This window comes from Protomyctophum bolini (assembly GCF_963924005.1).
Source record: "Protomyctophum bolini genome assembly, chromosome: 4".
Classification (NCBI taxonomy): domain Eukaryota; kingdom Metazoa; phylum Chordata; class Actinopteri; order Myctophiformes; family Myctophidae; genus Protomyctophum; species Protomyctophum bolini.
In genome coordinates, this window is record NC_137865.1 from 2,816,868 (window position 1) to 2,840,003 (window position 23,136).

General features: G+C 39.8%; 3 long non-coding RNA genes across 4 annotated transcripts in view; 2 read left to right on the forward strand and 1 right to left on the reverse strand.

Moving 5' to 3' along the window:
• LOC308314376 overlaps nt 1-23,136 on the reverse strand; it is a 171,890-nt gene that overhangs the window by 124,739 nt on the left and 24,015 nt on the right. The gene's annotated exons all lie outside the window — the stretch shown is intronic.
• On the forward strand, nt 7,130-11,963 carry LOC308314315. The gene is made up of 4 exons (XR_013963958.1): nt 7,130-7,237; nt 8,062-8,156; nt 9,434-9,458; nt 11,861-11,963. It is a non-coding gene; the product is annotated as an uncharacterized lncRNA (long non-coding RNA).
• LOC308313587 lies at nt 19,651-22,738 on the forward strand. Its single transcript, XR_013963898.1, has 4 exons — nt 19,651-19,789; nt 20,140-20,267; nt 21,480-21,516; nt 22,180-22,738. It is a non-coding gene; the product is annotated as an uncharacterized lncRNA (long non-coding RNA).

Here is a 23,136-nt window from a genome sequence, read left to right on the forward strand (position 1 = left end):
TCTTCCTCCTCTTCATAGATTCAGTGGCCGTATAGACTGTTGAGTATAGCTTTGCGTGCGTGGCGTGCATATCACGGGACAGTCCCACGCTTCCAAGACTTTTCAGCCGTCCGTCCCACACATCGACACACCCTGTCCCACATTGTGACTGACATGCAGGCACTAGTGTTCAGTATAGGCTATAGTCTGTTTGTATAGTACTCACTTTCGCTACACTGACGTTTATTTGTTATCAATTATATATACTAATAATAACATGGCAAATAAATACTCGTTCTCTTCCGTGTCATAATAATAGATAGACCCATTGTGATTGATTTGTTCATTCCGTGCCATTCATCATGAAACCAATGATGAATCGGTTGAAAACAAGCAAATCTGGCCAAACGAATCTGTTAAAACGTACTGAATGTTTCGTTCTCTGACGCAGTGTTTTTTTTAAACCAGTGGTCCCATGGTGGACCCTCACAGGTCCATTTGGTTTCATTTTACCCTCTCAATAGTTAAATTATTGTTAAACACCTGCTACATAATTTACAATAAGACTACACAATTAGAGCATGTATACAGGAGCCAAATGAGTGAATTATGTCTGGTGAATTTGTGTGACCATGGGGTGGCGCTGTGGGCTTTATGGTTGGTTGGAGGACTATGAAAAACTGGAATATTGTTTTAGGAAAGGTATACTTTTGCTTTGGCAGACTTTTTATGCAGGGCGTGGGAAATAAGGCAGAATGTTTTGTTTGTGTAAAAAAAAAGAAAAAAAAAAGAAAGGGAATATTAACAAAACATATCTGTTTATTGTACACAATGCAATATTGAATGCAATGATATGGTGTGTCCTGTAAGTCCATGTGGGCTGGGCGCCTTTGGTGCATGACACAAAAATAAAGAAATCTAACCTATAAGCGCCAGGTTCACGGGCATGGGTATAGGGAGGCTTGACCCTGAAGGGCAATATGGTCTTTGACCGCAGGTAGCCTACGTCACCGCTGTTTAAACAAAGCGAAAGATTTGTCTGAAATATTCATTTGTCTGTTTGTGTTTCTGACTATGGTTTGTTTGCAATCACGCAGATGCTGTAGCCTACTTTAATAAACTGTCTAAACTTTAGACAGTATATATGTATAGGCCTATAAATACTCCTGCTGAGTGCCGACAGTAGATAGGCCTATACTATACTCTTGCTAAATGATTTTGAAAACACAGGACATGATCCAAAGTGCCTACAGGGCTTGCACTTTGACCGCATATAGCTTTATACACAGTATAAGGTATCAGTGTTTTTTTTGGTGGCAGCAAAATGTCACAGTCTCTCGAATAGTTTTCACTTGGTTTTAGTCACCTTTTAGTCACCTGGAATGTTTTAATGTTAGTCTAGTTTTATAGTCGACTAAATGTCATACATCTACAGTTGGTTTAGTCGACCATAATGTGTTTTTGGCGGGCCTTGATGCCGTCGTATAATGGCTGATTTTACACTCGCTGAAAATATAGCTACAAGCTCACGGCGCGTTTTGAGCTTGTATACATCGACTATTTTCAGCATGCAACCAAGTGTACAATGACTTATATTGGATCTCTTATGCACTATAGTCGCTTCCTATAACATTTTAGTCTATTTTTTATTTGTTGACGAAATTGTCAGTATATTTAGTCTTATAGTTTTAGTCATCATCAGCTTGAGTTTTCATTCAGTTTCCATTTAGTTTCCGTCAGTGAAAAAAAAGTAGTCGACGAACATTTTTCGTCTTAGTTTTAGTCGACGGAATCAACACTGCTCTGCATCTGCCCGCAGCCTGCTCATTTCGGAGGCCATGAGCTATAGGGTCTTTCCGTTCCAGCCAAAACCACTGGCCACTCCGTTCTGCCAGTCTGGATATAGCTCCTTGATGGCCTGACGTATAGGACTTGTCCGCTGATGCCCAGCTCCTTAGTTGAAAAGATACTTACTGTACTGTAAGAACTAATACTCCTGCTGACAGTAGAATAGTTAGTTAGTTAGTTAGTTAGTTAGTTAGTTAGTTTCATTTATTGTCCACGTGTGGAAATGTGTCTTCGGTCTCAACAGTAAAAAAACAAACAGTTACAACAACAGGCAGCAACAACGCTTAACACAATTATTTTCACATGGCAAAACAAAAGTGCAGGACAACAGTGGCAAATACATTGGAAAAACGACAAAAAGTGGATGAGAGGGGTCGTTTGCTATCATGACAGCATTTTTTTTTTTTTTACGAAGTAGCCTACCTCCTTGTAGACATACAGCCTAATTGTTTCTGTCTCTTCCCAATGATTTTTGAGGCTATAGGTTTAATATTCGCTGCAGCTTGCGTAGTAGGCCTATAGGTGCGGGAGGTGTTGGTTACAAGTTAAAACAGTCTGGTCAGTATTTTCACTATATAGGCCTATATAGGCATGAGAGCTTGACAGCCGTAACTTTAGTGATACTAGTGTGAACAGTTCAATAAAAGGAACAAGATTTTTTTTTTATTTTTTTTTTTTAAGATTATCCCTTATTTATTGATTATCCCTTATTATCCCTGCTATACCATGCTTGGAACAAAAGGTGATCGACCTTCTCATTTATTGCACCTATATACTCTTTGGAACGATTTACCTCCTAACTTGAAGAATGCAGAGTCAGCCGTTACACTTAAATAGCTGCTAAAAACGCATCTGTATATCGTACATATTTTGGTTTGCTATAATGGTTATCTCCATGTTGAGTCCTATTTACTCTTGTTCCGCTTGTTTTTATTTCTAGGCCTATATGTATTTCTGTGCTTTATTGTTTCCTATTGTTATTGCTGTTTTCTCAAATCTACAAGCTCATACAACGCGTCACGTTGTGAACGTGTAGATCTGCTATTTTCAGCATGCGACCAAAGGGTATGCCATTACAACGGCATCAAGGCCCGTCAAAACACATTTTAGTCGACTAAATCAACTGTAGATTTAGTCGACTAAAATCTTATATTTAGTCGACTAAAAGTGGACTAACATTCCAAGTGACTAAAATGTGACTAATACGAAATGAAAATGATTCAAAAGACTTTGACTAAAACAAAAAAAAAAAATCTAAATTTGCTGACAAAACAGCAGAGCATAGCAGTGGGCGTGGTTAATCTCTGCAGGACCCATTGAACACTCTCCAATTCATTTTTTTCCCATAGAGATTTACAAAACTATATTGATATCAATTATCTTAAGCCTAATCAAGACATGCAGGATCCTGGTGACATGACCATAAAACATTTGATTCTGTGAGATTTATTTTTATTTTATTTATTTGTATTTTTTTATTTTGAATAAAATTATGATATGCTATACATTATTGAAATCTTTTCACCGAATCAAAGGTTTTATGCCTGGTCATGACTCACCAGGATCTCGGTTTTGTTTACCACATTGCAAATCATTATTTTACTTTTATTTATTTATCTTTTGTCAAAAGACTTTTTTTTAATTTTCATCATATAATAAGCATAAAGCAGTTAAGGCAATGACACACGCACGCACGCACGCACACACACACACACACACACACACACACACACACACACACACACACACACACACGCACACACACACACACACACACACACACACACACACACACACACACACACACATACCCACACACACACACACACACACTCACGCACACGCTCACGTGCGTGCGCGTGAGAGAGAGAGGACACTCTGACAGTATGTAAAGATTACTCAAAATTAAAAGTCACATACAGTACAGTATGTTCATATTTTTTGAACTATTCAACTTAAAATATATATTAGAAGTCCGCGTGGTTCGGAGAGGCCTTGCGTGTCTTGCACAGTATAGGCTATAGTGCCTTGTATATATGTCACGATGTACATACGCAAACGGAACTGAAAATGTCCGCTAAATACCCTGTACTTCTTTCACAATAACGGCTGCATGACAAACTGATCGCAGATCAGATCTTCTACTTCCCGTATGGTCCTTTCAATGGATAAAAGCGAGCAGTCATAGTGACAGTGTACGGCGGCCCTCGGTCGGAAAACCGTGATCAAAATGTCTTGTTCATTCATACGATACACTTCTTCTCACTGTCTATTTCGTGGTGCAAAAAAGGAGAACGAGAAATATTTTGACATGCGTCGTGTATACGCACGCACGCACGCACGCACCCATCCAAATAGTATAATATATTATCCCCTTTTCCAATAGGCCTATAGTGACGATATATTACATTTTTTAATAATTTCAAATTATGAATCAGAAACAACTCAAAGCTATCTTTGAATTGCCTGTAAATGTATATGTAACTTTAATTACTAGGCTACTGTACTTTAATCAGTACTGTAAGCAGGCTTCGTATTTCATCATGTTTATAGGGCAAATTAAGGCCACTCGGCCTGTGTGTGCAGCCAGCTGGTGTGAATTGTTTGTGTAATAATCTAAATACATTATTTTCTATTAATTCAATGAGTAGATCTTTCAATGCATATAGTATTAGTATCTCGCCTGCCTTGGAGGATATAGGAGACTGTCCAGACCAGTGTTGTTTTTCGTCGACTAAAACTATAGGACGAAAAATGTCCATCGACTACCTTTTTTCACTGCAGAAAACAAAATGGAAACTAAATGAAAACGAAGCTATGGTGACAAAAACTGAGACTAAAATGTATGACAATTTCGTCAACAAATAAAAACTATTAAAATGTTAGGAAGGGACTAGTGGACGAGAGATCCAGTATAAGTCATTTTACACTTGGTTGCATGCTGAAAATAGCAGATCTACAAGCTCACAACGCATCGCAGCGCGACGCGTTGTGAGCTTGTAGATCGGCTATTTTCAGCAAGTGTAAAATCAGTCATTTCGACGGCATCAAGGCCCGCCAAAATAGACTAAAACTAGACTAAACACTAAAACATTCCAGGTGACTATAGAATATGACTAAAACAATTTTTTTGCTGCCAAAAACAACACTAGTAGTGATGACCCCTGAGCTGCTCTGTGAAGAACTTCTACGCTGTTTGCTTTGCACTCAGGGCCCCTTTTTCCACCGGTTGGTTCCCAATGGTTCCTTTTTCTTTTTGGTTCTTATAGTCCATGAGCCAGAGCTCCGACATTTGAACGTTAATTATGAATTGAGTGCGGGGCAAAACTATCCCTTATTGTTTATACAGGCCCGGCCCTTCCATATACAGGCCACACTTTTTTTATTTTTTATTTTTTTACTCCCAAAAACTGCCCAGTGTCCCCCCAGTGCCTCCCCAATGTCTGCCCAGGGCCTCCCTAGTGAGACCCCAATGCCTCCACTGTCCCCAGTGTCCCCCAGTGCCTCCACTGTCCCCAGTGTCCCCCCAATGCCTCCACTGTCCCCAGTGTCCCCCCAATGTCCCCAGTGTCCTCCCAATGCCTCCACTGTCCCCAGTGTCCCCCCAATGTCCCCAGTGTCCCCCCAATGCCTCCACTGTCCCCACTGTCCCCCCAATGCCTCCACTGTCCCCAGTGTCCTCCCAATGCCTCCACTGTCCCCAGTGTCCCCCCAATGCCTCCACTGTCCCCAGTGTCCCCCCAATGCCTCCACTGTCCCCAGTGCCTCCACTGTCCCCCCCAATGTCCCCAGTGTCCTCCCAATGCCTCCACTGTCCCCAGTGTCCCCCCAATGCCTCAACTGTCCCCAGTGTCCCCCCAATGCCTCCACTGTCCCCAGTGTCCCCCCCAATGCCTCAACTGTCCCCAGTGTCCCCCCAATGCCTCAACTGTCCCCAGTGTCCCCCCAATGCCTCCACTGTCCCCAGTGTCCCCCCAATGCCTCAACTGTCCCCAGTGTCCCCCCAATGCCTCCACTGTCCCCAGTGTCCTCCCAATGCCTCCACTGTCCCCAGTGTCCCCCCAATGCCTCAACTGTCCCCAGTGTCCCCCCTATGCCTCCACTGTCCCCAGTGTCCCCCCAATGCCTCAACTGTCCCCAGTGTCCCCCCAATGCCTCCACTGTCCCCAGTGTCCTCCCAATGCCTCCACTGTCCCAAGTGTCCCCCCAGTGCCTCCACAGTGCCTCCCCAGTGTGTGTGTGTGTGTGTGTGTGTGTGTGTGTGTGTGTGTGTGTGTGTGTGTGTGGGCGGGGCGAATACTCAGGACCAGCCCTGTGTTTATAGGATCAATATAAGTAAATTAATATTTGATAACCCTTCATATTTTCCTATAATATGCCTCATTTGCATATTTAAAATAAAATAACATTTGTACTACAATAAATCATTGTCTCCGTGTATAAGTAATCAACTGGGGAAGTGTCATGGTGACGATCTAATATATAATATAGGTATGTGTTTTTGCCCATACTCAATTCATAATTAACGGTCCAATCGTGGAGCTCTGGCTCATGGACTAAGGACCACAAGAACCGGTTCCCATTGGGAACCAACCGGTGGAAATGATTTCTAGATTAATGTAATCTAGAAATCATAGATTACATTAATCTATTTAGATTCATGTAACTTTCCTCCTCTACGCTGGATTTCATTGAACCCCTGAGCTAACGCTTGCTCAGGGGATAAATGTAATCTTGACCATCGGGTCACAATTCGTGCCAGATCCTATATAGTCTGTCTGGGTGACCCATGAACCTTATGCCAACTAAACGTCTCAGTAGAAGTGCAGGTACATTGCTTTCTCTCAAAGACTCTTTTACATTTAGAATGAGCTTTTATATCATTGAAGTATACTTTGACCGGCTGTTTTAATTGTCGTGCATGTATGCATACTGTATTAATATTGTCTTGTCTGTTATATGCTATGTGACCCGAGAAAATAAAATCCCTTGTGGATAATAAAAAACACCTGTAATTTAATCTAATCTATACCGCATTCTATAAATCCCCTATCGCACAAAGATTTGGCAGCCCCCTCTCTGTTGTAACACTGAGGACCTCGCCCATCAGAAAACGAGAAACGTGTGTCGTGTCTGTGTCCGTGGAGATAAGGCCTCGTGTGTGTCCACATATCCCGCATGTGGACACACAGTGGTGAAATACCCAACAACAACAACAACAACTCAATGACTAAACAAGTCCATGCAGAAGCTATAAAACACTGGTGTGGTCCCGGGAGAACACACCGCAAGCTAGTCAACCCTCAGACACACCCTTCACCTTCCTCTGGAATCTCAACAACCCTCGCTGCTGGCACTATAGCTGGCCTTTCAAGTCATCACTTTCTCGTAGACGCCGTCCGTTGGAAAGGTAAGAAATACATGTTGACGCGTTGAGTTATAATGATTCTATAAACGTCATATTTTACTACGTAATGCTACCGATAAAATATACCTTGGCCAGGCTGCCTTGTTTGTACACTGCATGATAATGTGACATAATTAAATAGCTCCGTTTAGGGCTTGGCATTTAGAAACATATAACATTACACTGACTTAGACTCTGAGTTGAAACCAAATAGGTGAGGTTTGTAATCAGGGCAATCATATAGCGTTTTCCATTGGTTATTTTCATGTATTTTTGTTGTAGTATGTGGTTTGTTTTTGTTTTACATTTTCATTTGGTTATAATTAGTTTAATGTTGAGCAAATTTGCTTTACATTTATTTCAGAGACTACTTTTAGTTTAAATTTTTATTAGTTTTAATGTTAGTTTCGTTTTTTTTGTCAGTGGCGAGATTCAAAAACATCAGATAACCTTCAAGTGAACTTATTTTCTCATATTAAAAAGGACAATTTGTTAGAAAGGCAACATTTTGGTCACTGATGGTGTTCTTCTCTTCAGGCAAGGCTCTGAAAACCATTTTCTCGCATTATTGGCTATTCAAAAATAACAGATCTGCAGTTTTTTTTAACATTTCTGAAAGATCTTGAAAGTGTGAGAACTAACGATTTAGAGGGAATTTGCTCACACTATACACCCATGTTTATTGTAAAGGTTCCCCGGAAGAGGCTTGATAGCAAAAGTTATATACATGTAGGCCTATATACAGCACCGTTATATCGCACGCACGCACGCACGCACGGCGTCCTAATGTACTGTCTTGTATGTCGTATGTTGGTTCTTGGTTTCAGGATGAGGTCATTTTGCGCCGTGTTTCTGGTGCTGCTGCTGTTGGCAGCTCAGGGACCCGAGCCAGCGGAGGGGTTCTTCAGCTTGATATTTGCCGGTTAGTGTTGTCAAAATATTACTTTAAAGGACCACTTCACCACTTTTCAACCTATCTTCATATAATAGGTCCTCACTAATAATCATGAAAAAATGGCACAATCTTTTTCTACTCAGTCTGTCTCATAGGAGGGCTGCGGGCAGTTTAGAAACCGTCTTCCAGTGACATCATCATTAGGCAGATTTATTTTTAAACAAGAATGTTTTACAAAAATGTTTATATTTTCATCATCGTGAGAACGATGGCTTCCATTTTCGCATTGCAACTTTTCAGGACTAGAAAGCCTGCCGTTTCTATTAGCTTGTATTCCCCATCGATGATGTCACTGGAAGACGGTTTCTGAACTGCCCACACAGCCCTCCTATGAGACACAGACCGAGTAGAAACAAATCGCACCATTTTTTCATGATTATTAGTGAGGACCTATTATAATGAAGATAGGTTGAAAAGTGGTGAAGTGGTCCTTTAACACTAATATACTACTTATTACTTATTACTTTAAAAAAAAAGGAATAAAGTTACACTACTTATTACTCCCTGAGAAAAGTAACTAGTTACTTATTACTTATTACTTTTTTTCTCTCGCCTCCAGTAATTGCATATTTTGTCCCCAAAAGTCTTACTTTGCATTTTCAACATTAGCAGTCCCCCCCTCCCCTATTATGCAGTGTTTATTTAACTCTAAAAAGTGTACTGTGGCTCTTCTTTGCCTTTATTTTACTATTTTGCAAAACATTTTTGAATAGTTCAACTAGCCAATCTATAATTGACACGTTGTGAGCTTGTAGACTGGCCATTTAAAAAAATGTTTTGCAAAATAGTTAAAAAAAAAAAGGCAAATAAGTTTAGCGATAAGGAGTTTAGCAGTTTGCCTTTTATTTTATTTTAATATTTAAGTGGACACCTCACATCTGGTTTATCAAATCAAATGTATTCCATAGTGTACTCTAAGTTCCTATGTATTGGTATAACAATGAAAAGAAAAAAACAAAAGCGTTTTTATATTATTTTAATTTAATATTTATGCAACTTAATGAATACATTCATCCCCCCTCCCCCCCCCCCCCCATCTGTATGGTAGAGCATGAAAATCCGGTGTAGAAGAAGACAGTGCATACATGCTTTAAATGTTATTATAATCATTACAATCGTAGTGTTTTGCTAATTATTTTTGGGGCATACTTGCAATATGCTCACGGATAGTGGGCCCCAAATTATTATTATTATTATACTTATTAATATTATGCCCAAATATAATGTTTTTCTCTTGTCTGCAGGCCTACGACATCTCTTCCGTGGAAGGTAAATAATTGTAATTGTCTGCATTTTGGGCGGACAAATGTTATGCTTTAGCTATTGAAAAATAGCAGATCTACAAGCTCGTAGCGCACCACCAAGTGGCGCGCTATACGAGCTTGTAGGTCTGGTCCTTTTGAGAAATCACTGACATAGAAACATATAGCTTTTTCAGAAAACTGTCAGGATTCAGAAGACATTTTTAGGTGTCTCGTCTGCACGAGAGAAAAATTTGTGTAGCCTATTTTTACAGCTTTTTCTCTGTTTTGCAACTTTTGACCATTCACCTATATGTAGCAGTGGTGGGGAAAAAAAATCCCATCTTTACTAAAGTAAAATTATCAATACTGCAATGTAGAAATACTCTGTTACAAGTAAAAGTCCAGAATTTAAAATTGACGTGAGTAAAAGTACAAAGGTGTTGGTAATGTATCAACATGTACTTAAAAGTACCAAAAGTAGAAAGTGCTAATTTTGTAGAATGTTTTCAAGCGTATAACATGGGTACAATTATTTAGAAAATAGCAGATCTACAAGCTCACAATGTGTCGCATCGGGACCTATTGATATATGATCACGATGCATTGTGAACTTGTAGATCGTTTTTTTTCAAATGGCCCGAAATGTGTGTTGGGGCTGGAGTGATTAATGACTATGTTTTGTAATAACAATCAAAATCTACAAAGTAACTAAGTTACTATAGGTTACTATAGGTTAGCTTTAAAGGTTAACCTATAAAGTGAACCTACCTAGTAACTAGTAACTAACGTTTTCAAATAATTGTAGTGGAGTAAAAGTATAGAATATTTGTCTCTGCGATGTGGTGGAGTAGAGGTAAAGGTATTGGGAAAAAGTACAAATACCTCAAAATTGTGCACAATCTTTGTGTGATATGATCTATCTCTCTATTCTGAGGGGAATATGGGCTGAAAAGATCTACTATTTTCAGCAAAGCTATTTTTTTACTACACCAAAAACTTTGGTTACTTTGTAGATTTTGGTTATAAGCCACTATATATAACAGCCCTATTATACATTTTGGGGCATTTGAAAATAGCCGATCTCCAATCCTGCAGCAATTCTATACACAATGCGTTGCATCACATTGTGTATATAGATTGGCTCTATTGGTCTATAGATCTGCTATAGGCCTGACTCACACCTTCGCAACAGACTTGATGTATGCTTGTTGTATGAGATGTATCCACACTTTTCCTGGGCTGTGTGTGCTCCAGTTCCTGTTGATTTCATTGGATATCATTGGTCATCTGACCAGTTTCATTGGCTTTCATTGGATCAAATCGACAGGAACTGGAGCACACACAGCCCAGGAAAAGTGTGGATAGCTGGTGCAAGCTCGCAATGCATTTCCAATGGGAGTCACGTGGTTTGACACAACATTTGTGTTGTATATGAGGGGGTGGGGGGGACAGTCGAAACACAGCCTGAAAGCCGCACAACACAAATGTTGTGTCAAACCATGTGACTTCCAATGGAAATACATTGGGGCAAGATGTACTGTATCACACCCTTTGTATATAGATCTAGCTTGCGTCAATGTTGTATGCTAGATCGAAAGGTGTGAGTCGGGCCCTAGACTTTTATGTATGCATTAATTTAAAAAGATTCTGCATTTCTACCTTTGGTATACTTTAAGTACATTGTGATACCAATACTTTTACTCAAGTACATTTTGTATTCCATATACTTAGACCATCACCATAGGCCTATAAACCAGTGGTTCTCAAATTTGTTTATGTCAAGGACCCCCAAATTGACACTAATTAGCCCTGCCGGACCCCCATTTGAAAAGATATGCCATTGCCAAAGATCCGCTTAAGAGAAGATTTGTATGGCTCTAGCAGTGATTCTCAACCTTTTTAACCCATTCTGACCTGAGATCAGATTCATATGAGGTTTCCACGGGACACACACTGGTCTGATGAACCCATTCTGACCTGAGATCACATTCTAAAAATGTCAGTCGTTAGAGTTTAAAAAAAAATAGCAGACCTACAAGCTCGTAGCGCGCCACTCGGTGGCGCGCTACGAGCTTGTAGATCTGCTATTTTTCAATAGCTAAAGCACGACATGATGCTAACACCAAAATGGGTTCCCGTTCAGAATGGGTTAATGCCAAGGACACCCAGTTTGACATGCATGAGGCTATGTACGGACCCCCATTGAATGACTTTACTATCTCTGGGACCCCCAATATATATTGTAAAATCAATGTTAATTTAACGTAGCTTGTAGGTCTGCTATTTTTGAAAAATCGTAAAAATGTGGCACAAATCATTGAATATATATATTCTTTCAGAAGACAAAAGCTGAATACAACTAAAATAGTTATAGCCTACTGTACGAATGATGTCAAATAACTATTTTCTATTTTTCCGAACGTATAGGAGAAGTTTGCCAGAAAGAATGCAGTTTCTGGGGGACGTTGTTCCCATCAACAGGAAAGTTGATGGGAAAGAAGAAGGAAGATAGTGTCCATTTCCTGTCAAATCCTCCTCTCAATTCCTGCTCGAGTTAACCACATGGGCCCTATTGAGACAACTTGTTGTGATTTGACACTATAATAAAATTGAATTGAATTGAATTGAATTGAATGAAGATTTGATGCATGTATGTATGTATAACAATTGAGGCAAGGAAAGGCAGTTTTATTTATCTAGCACCTTCCATGCACAAGGCAATTCAAAGTGCTTTACACAATAAAAACACATACAGAGTGCCAACAGTGCACTTCGAAAATGAACAAAGATAGACAATAGACACAAATACTGTAAGATAAAGGAGCATATAAATTAGAAAAAAAATACTCCCACCTTTGATTAAAAGACCAGGCATTATTAAACATCATTCGGATAGGCAATGTTAAATAAATATGTTTTTAAATTAAGACTTAAAAACAAAACAGCTATGGTTGGGGATTTTCTAATGTAACCTGGAATATTATTTCAGGTTTGTGGTGCATAATAGTGAAATGCTGCTTCCCCATGTTTTGTTCCAACTATGGGATGAACAATTAGTAGATGCCCTGAGGGTTCTAGATGGTTCATATGGCTTCAGCATGTCTGAGATGTAGCTGGGCCCAGAGCCACAAACATGATTTATAGACAAGTAACAACATTTTAAAATCAATTCTCTGGGATACTGGTGGCCAATGTAAGGATTTTAGGACTGGTGTAATATGGTCATATTTCCTAGTTTTCGTCAGCACTCTAGCAGCAGCGTTCTGAATCAGTTGGAGTTGATGAAGAACTTTGTTTGAAAGTCCATTACAGTAATTCCAGTCTACAGGAAACAAAAGCATGTCTAAGTGTTTCTATGGTCTTGCTTGGACATAATTCCCCTGACTCTTGCAATACTTTTAATTGAGATCTCTCACCTGACTCTTGGGTATGAGAGACCGCGATTCTCGGTGATGAATCTCTTGATTCTGTGGTCCAAAAACAATGATCTCATCAATTAATTGAATACACTTTTTGCGGCATCCAGTCATTGATTTCCTCAATACAATGAGGACTGTTAGGTTATAAAGTTCAACTGGAGCCACAAACCACCAGGAAACAGGATTTCATATTATCCTGTTTTATTTTGCAGGATAATGAATAAAGGTTGACATTCATTATTGGGTTCATCGCCATGATGGTTCTATAAATAAACAAAGAAAATAATTATAATAAATATCTTTCTATATAAACATTAAATTATAAAGCATGGCCTTTAGATCATATTACACATTTCCTATTGCATATTCAACTAATATTTAGCCATAGTTATGGTAATTGACCTTATCATTGCTTATTATTTGTCCCAGGGGAAGCTTACTGTAAATAGGAGGTGTCCTAGAATGGACCCCCACAGGTCATGGCCATCTGTTTTGGACACACAGTTTCCAATATGGACGACCCTATACCCGGTGACCCGGTAGGGGTCACCACCAGGTGCCCTACGACTCCACCTAGGGGTCAACAGGTGCAACACAAAAATATGGACTCCATCCTTCCCTGCAGTCCCCAAACGCAGCCAGCCAACACCAAACATCCAAGTGATTCATTGATTGATTGATTTATTGGAGAATGGATAAATGACCTCAGGGTTGGACGCCTGAACATAAAATCACATTGAAGAACCCAACCTATGTCTGCCTTTAACGCAAATACAAAGTATATACCGTGGCTTATACGGAACTATATTTACTAAATAAACGCATGACCAAAGAGAGGACGCGGGCACTGTTTGTTTGATTTCAATAAAGTGGACTTGTTGTTGGGGCAGAGATCATAATCCGTTCATTCTAAACATCTGAACTAAAGTGGGACAATGGCGACCTTTTGAGGCCAAAGTGCAAAGTTCCATTTAAAAACAACAGACAACAAGAATGATCAGTTATAGTTACTGTGCATATGCTTTTACATTTATATAACTATATCTGCTTATATCTGCTTATATCTGCAGTGAAAGAGCACATATTTCAAAGTCTAGTAAAACATGAAATGTATCGATAGAAATAACAGTAGTTATTTGTGTTCATGAAGACATTTTCAGAAGTGATTCAACCTGTAGCCACAAAACAGCCTCTTGAGGTCATCCTCTCCTGTGTCTCCCCATGATTGCTATTGCTATTGACTGCTACAATAACCTTAATAATAGAGACAATAAACCATAAATAAATAAATACTGAAACCAGGTAATCATTAGGGAAGGTGTATATGTGTACTATATGTGAACTCTTCATTTCCATGTTCCAGCCATTCAGTTGCAGCAACAAAAAAAAAAGATTTATTTTTAATAAAAATTATAATAATTTGGGGACCCCCCAAAATAATTTTACAGGAAAAAGTGCTCTCTGGATCCTGTTGGCCCTCCGGCAGGCAGTGGAGGAGGAAAGTAACCGGGTATACGTTTACTTATACACAAAGCTCACAAATTCACACATTGCCGCACCCACAAATGTACGGCCTGCCCACCCAATCAAAAAGGTTATCGGGAATATTTATTTTTATAGCCAATAATATAAAAAGAAATACCACAACATAGACTGTATACCATTTATCATCTCTTCTAGATGTTTTATTTTGTGGGCTTTCGCCTTTATTTTATATTTTTTTATAGATGGACAGACAGTAGGTTGAAATGGGGAACTCTCAGGCAGAGTCGATGCACCGGCCAACCAAACGGGCCTGGCCAATCAGCGGCAGCTATAGAGGCGGGATCAAGGCAGGACTGTGTATAATAATATGCCTTGATCCCGCCTCTAGCTGCCGCTGATTGGCCAGGCCGTTTGGCCATGCAGGCCGTTTGGTCCAAAGGGACCCCTAGCTGCACCGAAGAAAGACCTTCCGGTCTCGTTTCCATTCGGGTCCCATGCATATATATACACTCAACACACAATCATGACATGAATAATAATTTAAAACAGCAACAACAATTGATGTAATAATAATAATAATTTAAAACAATAAACAACATATGAAACTTCTCATGAAATATATACGGTATTATGTAAAGAAGAAGCAGGGGGAGAGGGGAGTTGCACCACTCAGTTCACAGGGGTCAGCTGGGTGCGATCAGAGGACCCAAAAGCAGTACGACCCAAAAGGTAGCATTCACAGTTCAGGATGTTTATTAAACAATAAACTTAAACTTCCCATAACATGGGGCAGGCAAAATAAGTACACAGTAGACACTGACACACTCTGACATTAAATGACTATCTGACAAAGGGACTGAACAAACTGGGGTATATAAATAGACAAAGACTAACTAGACACAGGTGAACACAAAATACAATCAAACACAGGATAGGCTAACAGGACAAAGAGGACACACAGGTGAAAACACTGACACGTCACAAGGTAAGGTGAGACAAGGTAGGGAACAGCAACTAGGGAGACAGGAAACACTAGGGACCTATACTATACAAAATAAGATACACGAAACCAACCGGGTAACAGAAAACCAAACAGAACAAGACATGGCAAAATACTGAACATAAAACATACAACATATTAAACCATTAAGGTCAAGCCACATAATATTAGTCCAGTATAGTTTGGACCTAAGTCAATGCTCAAATACAAAGGCAGAGGAGCGAGGCGTGACAACAGGTGTGTGATTCTTGAAAGCAATTAGTCAAGTAAGTGGGCATATTATACTGAGGGCTTGGAGGGTGAAGTTGCATTCACAGACCCATCATCAGTATAGGCTATATATACTGTACATTGCTCAACTCTGGAAAATTGCTGCAAATTATGTGCCAATGATAATGAACGATACATTTTGTATATTGGACTCTACTGCACCGTATGTGTACACTACAGCAATTGGAAGCAAATGGGAGCAATGGTAATAATAGTTGCTTCCATTCACTGGTCATAATATGACCTTTTTGACTCATATACATGTCAGTTTGTCAGTGTGCTTGTCCTGTATGTGGTGGTTGCAGCCATCTCTATATGCTTGTTGTTTTTTTTGGTGACCGGCTTGGTCTGTGTTTTTGTTGATCATAATTAGTAAAAAAAAAAAAAAAGATGAATGATCAACATTACATCCACAGGGGCGCAAAAAAATACGAATTAAATCATGAATTTGAAAACGTGTGTGGCCTGGCTATTATAGAGCACATGGGAAACTGGCGGCCCAGGGGGGCCACATGTGAGGCCCGCAGGTTAATATCGGAATGCTGATATATTATTGATTTCAGCTGTTATATACACAACATGCAAACATGACCCACTTTAATTACTTCAGTCTATATTAGTATAGCATTATAGTTTGCATTTAAGTTCAAAAAGTTAACAGAAGTATACTACAACTAAATTCATTTGAAATTAAATACAAATTCCAATTCAAAGATTTCAAAAATCTACAAGATCTAAACAAGCTCTCTAAACGCGCCGCACTGCGTATATGTGCAATGTGGCCCCTCGTCTGGAGTGAGTGTGGAAATATAGTGGCCCTCTCTCCAACTTCAAAGTTGCCCACCCCTGATATAGAGGGTATAATATGCGCGTGACATCATCATCATCAAACCAGGAATGCTGCAGGAATGCATTCTGGGACCTTATCATTAAGCTTTAGAAACGGGTAGATTCATTGGTACCCGTACTCCTGAGGAGGACAGAGTCTGTCTAGTGTGTGATTTGAAAGAAATTGAAAATGAAATTCATTTTTTGTTTTACTGCCCATTATATGAAGAATTAAGACATGTATTATTTTGTAAAATGACCACCATCTGTGCTGACTTTTTCTGGATGGAGGACTATGAAAAACTGGAATTTTGTTTTAGGAAAGGTATTTTTGCTTTGGCAGACTTTTTATGCAGGGCGTGGGAAATAAGGCAGAATGGTTTGTTTGTGTAAAAGAAAAAAAAAAGGGAATAACAACAAAACAAATCTGTTTCTTGTACACAATGCAATATTGAAGCAATGATATGGTGTGTCCTGTAAGTCCATGTGGGCTGGGCGCCTTTGGTGCATGACACAAAAATAAAGAAATCTATCTATCTATACAGAGACAGAGTGGCAAAAAACTATCCTTTCTATATAGCCTTGACAGCCCTTGCATCCAAACAGAAAAGTATAATAAAATAAATGTGATTGCATTAAACAACGTTAAACGATGTTAAACTCACAAAATGCCACTCTATTTGCCGTTCACTTCATGCACCCCCCAGCGGCCTGTTTTGGTTTACCAGTCCGGCCCCATGGTTGATTTCTCTTTTTAACTATAGGCTAGTAACTAAAGTTGTCAAATAATCTATGAAAAGGTTTAGTCTACAACATAATTGTATATAGTTTGTAGGGGGGGGGGGGGGGTGGGTGGTCCCTGCTTCATCTGTCTCTCAGCTAAGGGGTCCCTCATAGGCCTATGTAGGGGGGTCCCTGCTTCATCTGTCTCTCAGCTAAGGGGTCCCTCATATACAGTAGGATATGTAGGGGGGTCCCTGCTTCATCTGCCTCTCATGCAGCTAAGGGGTCCCTCATATACAGTAGGATATGTAGGGGGGGGGGGGGTCCCTGCTTCATCTGTCTCTCAGCTAAGGGGTCCCTCATACAGTAGGATATGTAGGGGGGTCCCTGCTTCATCTGTCTCTCAGCTTAGGGGTCCCTCATAGGCCTATATGTAGGGGGGTCCCTGCTTTATCTGTCTCTCAGCTATAAGGGGTCCCTCATATACAGTAGGATATGTAGGGGGGGGTCCCTACTTTATCTGTCTCTCAGCTAAGGGGTCCCTCATAGGCCTATATATGTAGGGGGGTCCCTGCTTCATCTGTCTCTCAGCTAAGGGGTCCCTCATAGGCCTATATATGTAGGGGGGTCCCTGCTTCATCTCTCTCTCAGCCAAGGGCTAAAACATGTTGAAGACTCCTGACCTATAGACATGTAACTGAATTCTTTCACAATAACGGTCGCATGACAAACATGATCGCAGATCAAGATCTTCTACCTCCGTATCGTCCTTTCGATCGATAAAAGCGAGCAGTCATGGTGACGGTGGCGGCGTTGCCCAACAGCCCTATATAGCTCAATCGCTCACCACGATCAAAAACCAGCCGTTTGTTCACGCCAGTGCTGATTTCGTCAACTGGGAACTATATGACTATGACGAAATATGTCCGTCGGCTATACCTCTTTACACCGAGGAGAAGTTGGATGAAATCGAAATAAAAACTAAGTTTTACCATGACTGAGACTAAATATATTGACAATTTCGTAAAAATAAAATAAAAACTATACACTAAAATGTTAGGGAGGCACGAGTGGAGAAGAGATCCACATGGACCCCGCGTGGGTCTACTTGGTTCCATTTGAACGCTTTTTTTCGCGAATGAAACATTTGGTATACTGCAGGACTCCTAATATGCCATAGTGTATACTGTAAATTAATGTCATATACTGTACATAAATATGCTGAAGAGAACCTGGAGACTTTTTACTGACAACAATCAGTAATTGGGTGAATTTGGGTCTGATGCTCAAAATAATTTACACGATTATAATAAAAGTAATAATTTGGGGGGACCCCCCCCCCCCCAAAATAATTTCGGGACCCCCAGGTTAGGGAACCTCTCTCTGTTCCACAGCACTGTCCGTCACCGTGGAATGCCTTGACCCCCCCTCCCTCAAATAAGTCCACCCCTCCCTCAAAATCAGGAGCAGGCCCCCGTGGTAAAGAGAATGATCACCCCATTCCTTTCCCCCCTCCCTGTACATACAGTGCGGTTCCCCCCCCCCCCCCCCCTCCCGTGATATTGATTTATATTTTTATGTTTGACCTGTGACGATATTGAATTTTGTTGTTGCTATTCTTGCCTGCATAATTATGTCTATGAATTGATTGCGTGTAGCTGGACCTGAATGGAAACAACACCGCAAGGACTTTGTTCTGGTGCTATCCCTTCTTTTGGACTACTCTCTTATACTGTACTCTAAATCAATCAATCAATCAATCAATCAATCAATCAATCAATCAATCAATGTTATTGTCTCTATATACTGTCGCATTGGCTGAAGGAAGCTTAAGCAAGATGTAACGACCTTGACCCGGGGCAAAAAAACGGTTTTCCCTTAATCTATATTCTATAAGTTCCTATCATGGCGGACGCTCAGGGGTATATAGAGTGGCTGGATGGTAACCGCACGGTTGCCAGTTCGAACCCTGTGGGCTCCCCCCCCCCCAGAGTTAGTGTCAAAGTGTCCTTGAGCAAAGACACTGAACCCCAAATTGCTCCTGATGTGCTTGGTTGGTGCCTTGCATGGGTGAATGGGTGAATGTAAACTGCACAACCTGTAATGTAAAGCGCCTTGCATATAAGGCGCTATACTGTATATAAATGCACCATTTACCATTTCTCACACAAAGATTTGGCAGCCTCCATCCCTGTGAGGACCTCGCCCTTATTTAGGGCGTTGAAGACCCAGCCACACCATGCATTTGAGCGCCGAGCGCGATGGGGAAGCACCGTCAGAGGAACGAGGAACGCGCATCGTGCCTGCGTCCGTGGAGATAAGGCCTCGTGTGTGTGTGTCCACATATCCTGTGGTGTATGTTACCACTTAATATATGATCGCTATCGCATACAACACAGCGTTAGAGCTGTTGTTGTGAAATACACAACAACAGCAACAACAACAACACAATGACTAAACGAGTCCACGCAGAAGCTATATAAAACGCTGGTGTGGTTCCGGTTATAGAACCCACACAGCCAGCCGAGCTGTCAAACCTTCTTCCAGGAGAACACTCAACCCTCGCTGCAGGCCGCTATAGCTGGCCTTTCCAGTCATCACTTTCTCATAGACGCGCCGTCCGTTGGAAAGGTAAGAAAAATTACACGTTGACGCGTTTGAGTTATGAGGACTCTATATATGTCATGTTTTACTACTACTACCGATAAAATATATACCTTGTCCACTGTCCAGCCTGCCTGTCTGAATATACTGTATATTATAATAATGTAACGGAATTAAATAGCGCCGTTTAGGCTCGGCATTTAGAAACATAATTCATTTTAGTCATCATAGATTCGTTTTTTTATTTAGTTTTAGTCAGTGAAAAAAGGTGGTCGACGAAAAGAACACTGGTGCGCACACACAACACACAAACAAGTGTATCAGAGTCCATCGGACTCCATCCTAACGTATACTGTTATGTCTTTGTTTGCTTCCAGGATGAGGTCGTTCTGCGCCGTGTTTCTGGTGCTGATGCTGTTGGGGGTTCAGGGACCCGAGCCAGCGGAAGGGTTCTTCGGCATGATATTCGGTGCGATATCGAGCATTCTTCCTCACGTCATTAAGGGTAGGTAAACCATTAACGACACGCTGTTCCATGAGGTCCACTCTGTATATACTTGCGGATCGCTCTTTTTGGCTGTCCATATACAACCAAATAACTTGGTGGACCAATCAAGATCCCCCCCCCCCGGGACTCAAACCCTTATTGGCTTGTGATCAGCGTTGCTTTTTAGCAACACTTTTATTTTAATTAATTATTTTTTTTAATTATTTTTTTTCTGTTCTTTTTTCACCTAAACGTCATCAGTGATGTTCATTGCAATATTATTTCAATGCCATTGGTCATGATATTTGCATATAAATACCCCCCACAGAGGCTGAAATTCACACAAAATTTAAAATGTCTGGACTTTTTGAATTTTGAACATTTTTTAACCTAAGACTTTTGACCTTTACCCTAATAAAAGTAGGTAAAATAATTGTAATATATGTTTTTTTGTGATCATTAGAATGTCTATTTGTTCTGTTTTTATTCATTATTGTGAAAGATATCCCCCGAATGTAAATTATGAATTTATTATATTATTATATAATTATTATACATTTTTCATCAAACCTTTTTTTTTTTAACATCTTTTTTTAGTCTTAGTCCTAATAGTACAAAGTAGTAGTAAGGTTGAAATATATTTTTTGCAAGTATAAATTAATGCGGGTGAAAGGGATATTTAACTTTAAAAAATAAAATGTTGGGTCATTTCATCATCTATACTCAGGCTTTTGTGAACACCTCGGGCATGTTTAGAACCCATTGTATAACTTCAAAACGCCATTTTAACCATGTTAGATTCAGCGAAAACACACGTCCTTTCTGGTCCATACAGTGCTCTCCTAATACGTAACGAGACTGTGTGTTTTTATTTATTTTTTATTATAAATTATTATTATATTATAAATATCCCTTTAAGTGGTCACCTCACCTCAATTATTTATTTTTATCAATTATTATTTATCAATCGAATGTATTCCACATAGTTTGATCTAAGTTCATATTTATTGGTTTAACAATAAAAAACCAACGGTCATGTTGAGGACAGTATATGCATTATTGTAGTGCAGCTTTAATGCTAATCATTAATCATTGACATCGTAGCGTTTTGGGAATTATTTTTCATTATAATTGTGATAATAATAATTATTAGTCAGTCTTGTTATTATTACACTTATAATTTCACTACGTATATTATGCCCAAATATAATATTCATCTCTTGTCTGCAGGCGTGTCACATGTCACGAGAGGAATCAGATGGGCCAGGTAAATGATTCTTATTTGCTGCTTAAAGGACCACTTCACCACTTTTCAACCTATCTTCATATAATAGGTCCTCACTAATATAATCAAGAAAAAATGGCACAATTTTTTCTACTCAGTCTTTGTCTCATAGGAGGGCTGTGGGCAGTCTTCCAGTGACATCATCCTTAGGCAGATTTTTTTTGAACAATTGTTTTTACAAAAATGTTTAGATTTTCATTATCGTGAGAACGATGGCTTCCATTTCCGCATTTCAACTTTTCAGGACTAGAAAGCCTGCAGTTTCTATTAGCTTGTATTCCCCATCGATGATGTCACTGGAAGACGGTTTCTGAATCTGAACTGTCCACAGCCCTCCTATGAGACACAGACCGAGTAGAAAAGAATTGCGCCATTTCTTCATGATTATTAGTGAGGACCTATTATATGAAGATAGGTTGAAAAGTGGTGAAGTGGTCCTTTAATGTCTCGTCTGCACGAGAGACTATGTTATGTGCACAAATGAGTGTATTTCTGGTGTCCTTTCTCCGTTTTGCAACTTTTGACTTTATATCTATATATATATATAGGTCTGGACAGTGATTGTGTTTTCGTAATAACAATCAAAATCTACAGAGTATAACTGTTTTCAAAACAATTCAAATAACTGCCTTTTGAATCTTACAGGCGTCGCAGGACTCAATACAGGAGATACAGAAGAAGATACCGAAGGTGGGGCTAGACGGGACAGCAGCGCCCGTTTCAAACAGGAAGGTGCACGCAGCGTCCATTTCCTGTCAAGCCGCCTCCTCTGCACTTCCTGCTCGGCCCTGTGACAATAAAGTCAATGACATGATGAACCCCGTTGTCTCTACACAAATGTCTACAAATTCTATAAAAATAATCATTAAAACATATACTGTGGGGAGCCATTTAGTGTTTCAGTATATTTCTATATCATTATCTTAATGCATTTGTTATTTAAGTTTGCTTTGCTTAATTAGTTTGTCATGATTTCTGGTATACAGCTAATGCTTTTATTTTGACGGTGATGGGCAATTATGGGGGCACAGCTGAGTCTACTTAATCAAGTGAGCACAACACACACAGGTAGTCAGTGGGCACCGGGAGGGTTCATGGTTTTTTTTACCAGCAGGACAGGGAGAGCCTATAGCACTTTGACATCTTGTGCTGTATGTCTGTCTGGAGAAGCCAAAATAAAACACCATCAAATGTTGCTGCCTGACTGGACAATGCAGGCCTCATTCCCTATAGATAGATAGATAGATAGATAGATAGATATTTTTGTGTCATGCACCAAAGGCGCCCAGCCCACATGGACGTACAGGACACACCTTATCATTGCTTCAATATTGCATTGTGTACAAGAAACAGGTTTGTTTTGTTGTTATTCCTTTTTTTTTGTTCTGCCTTATTTCCCACGCTTTGCATAAAAAGTCTGCTAGAGCAAAAATACCTTTCCTAAAACAAAATTCCAGTTTTTCATATAGTCCTCCAACCAGAAAAAGTTAGCACAGATGGTTGTCATTTTACAAAATAATACATGTCTTAATTCTTCATATAATGGGCAGTAAAACAAAAAATTAATTTCATTTTCAATTTCATTCAAATCACACACTAGAC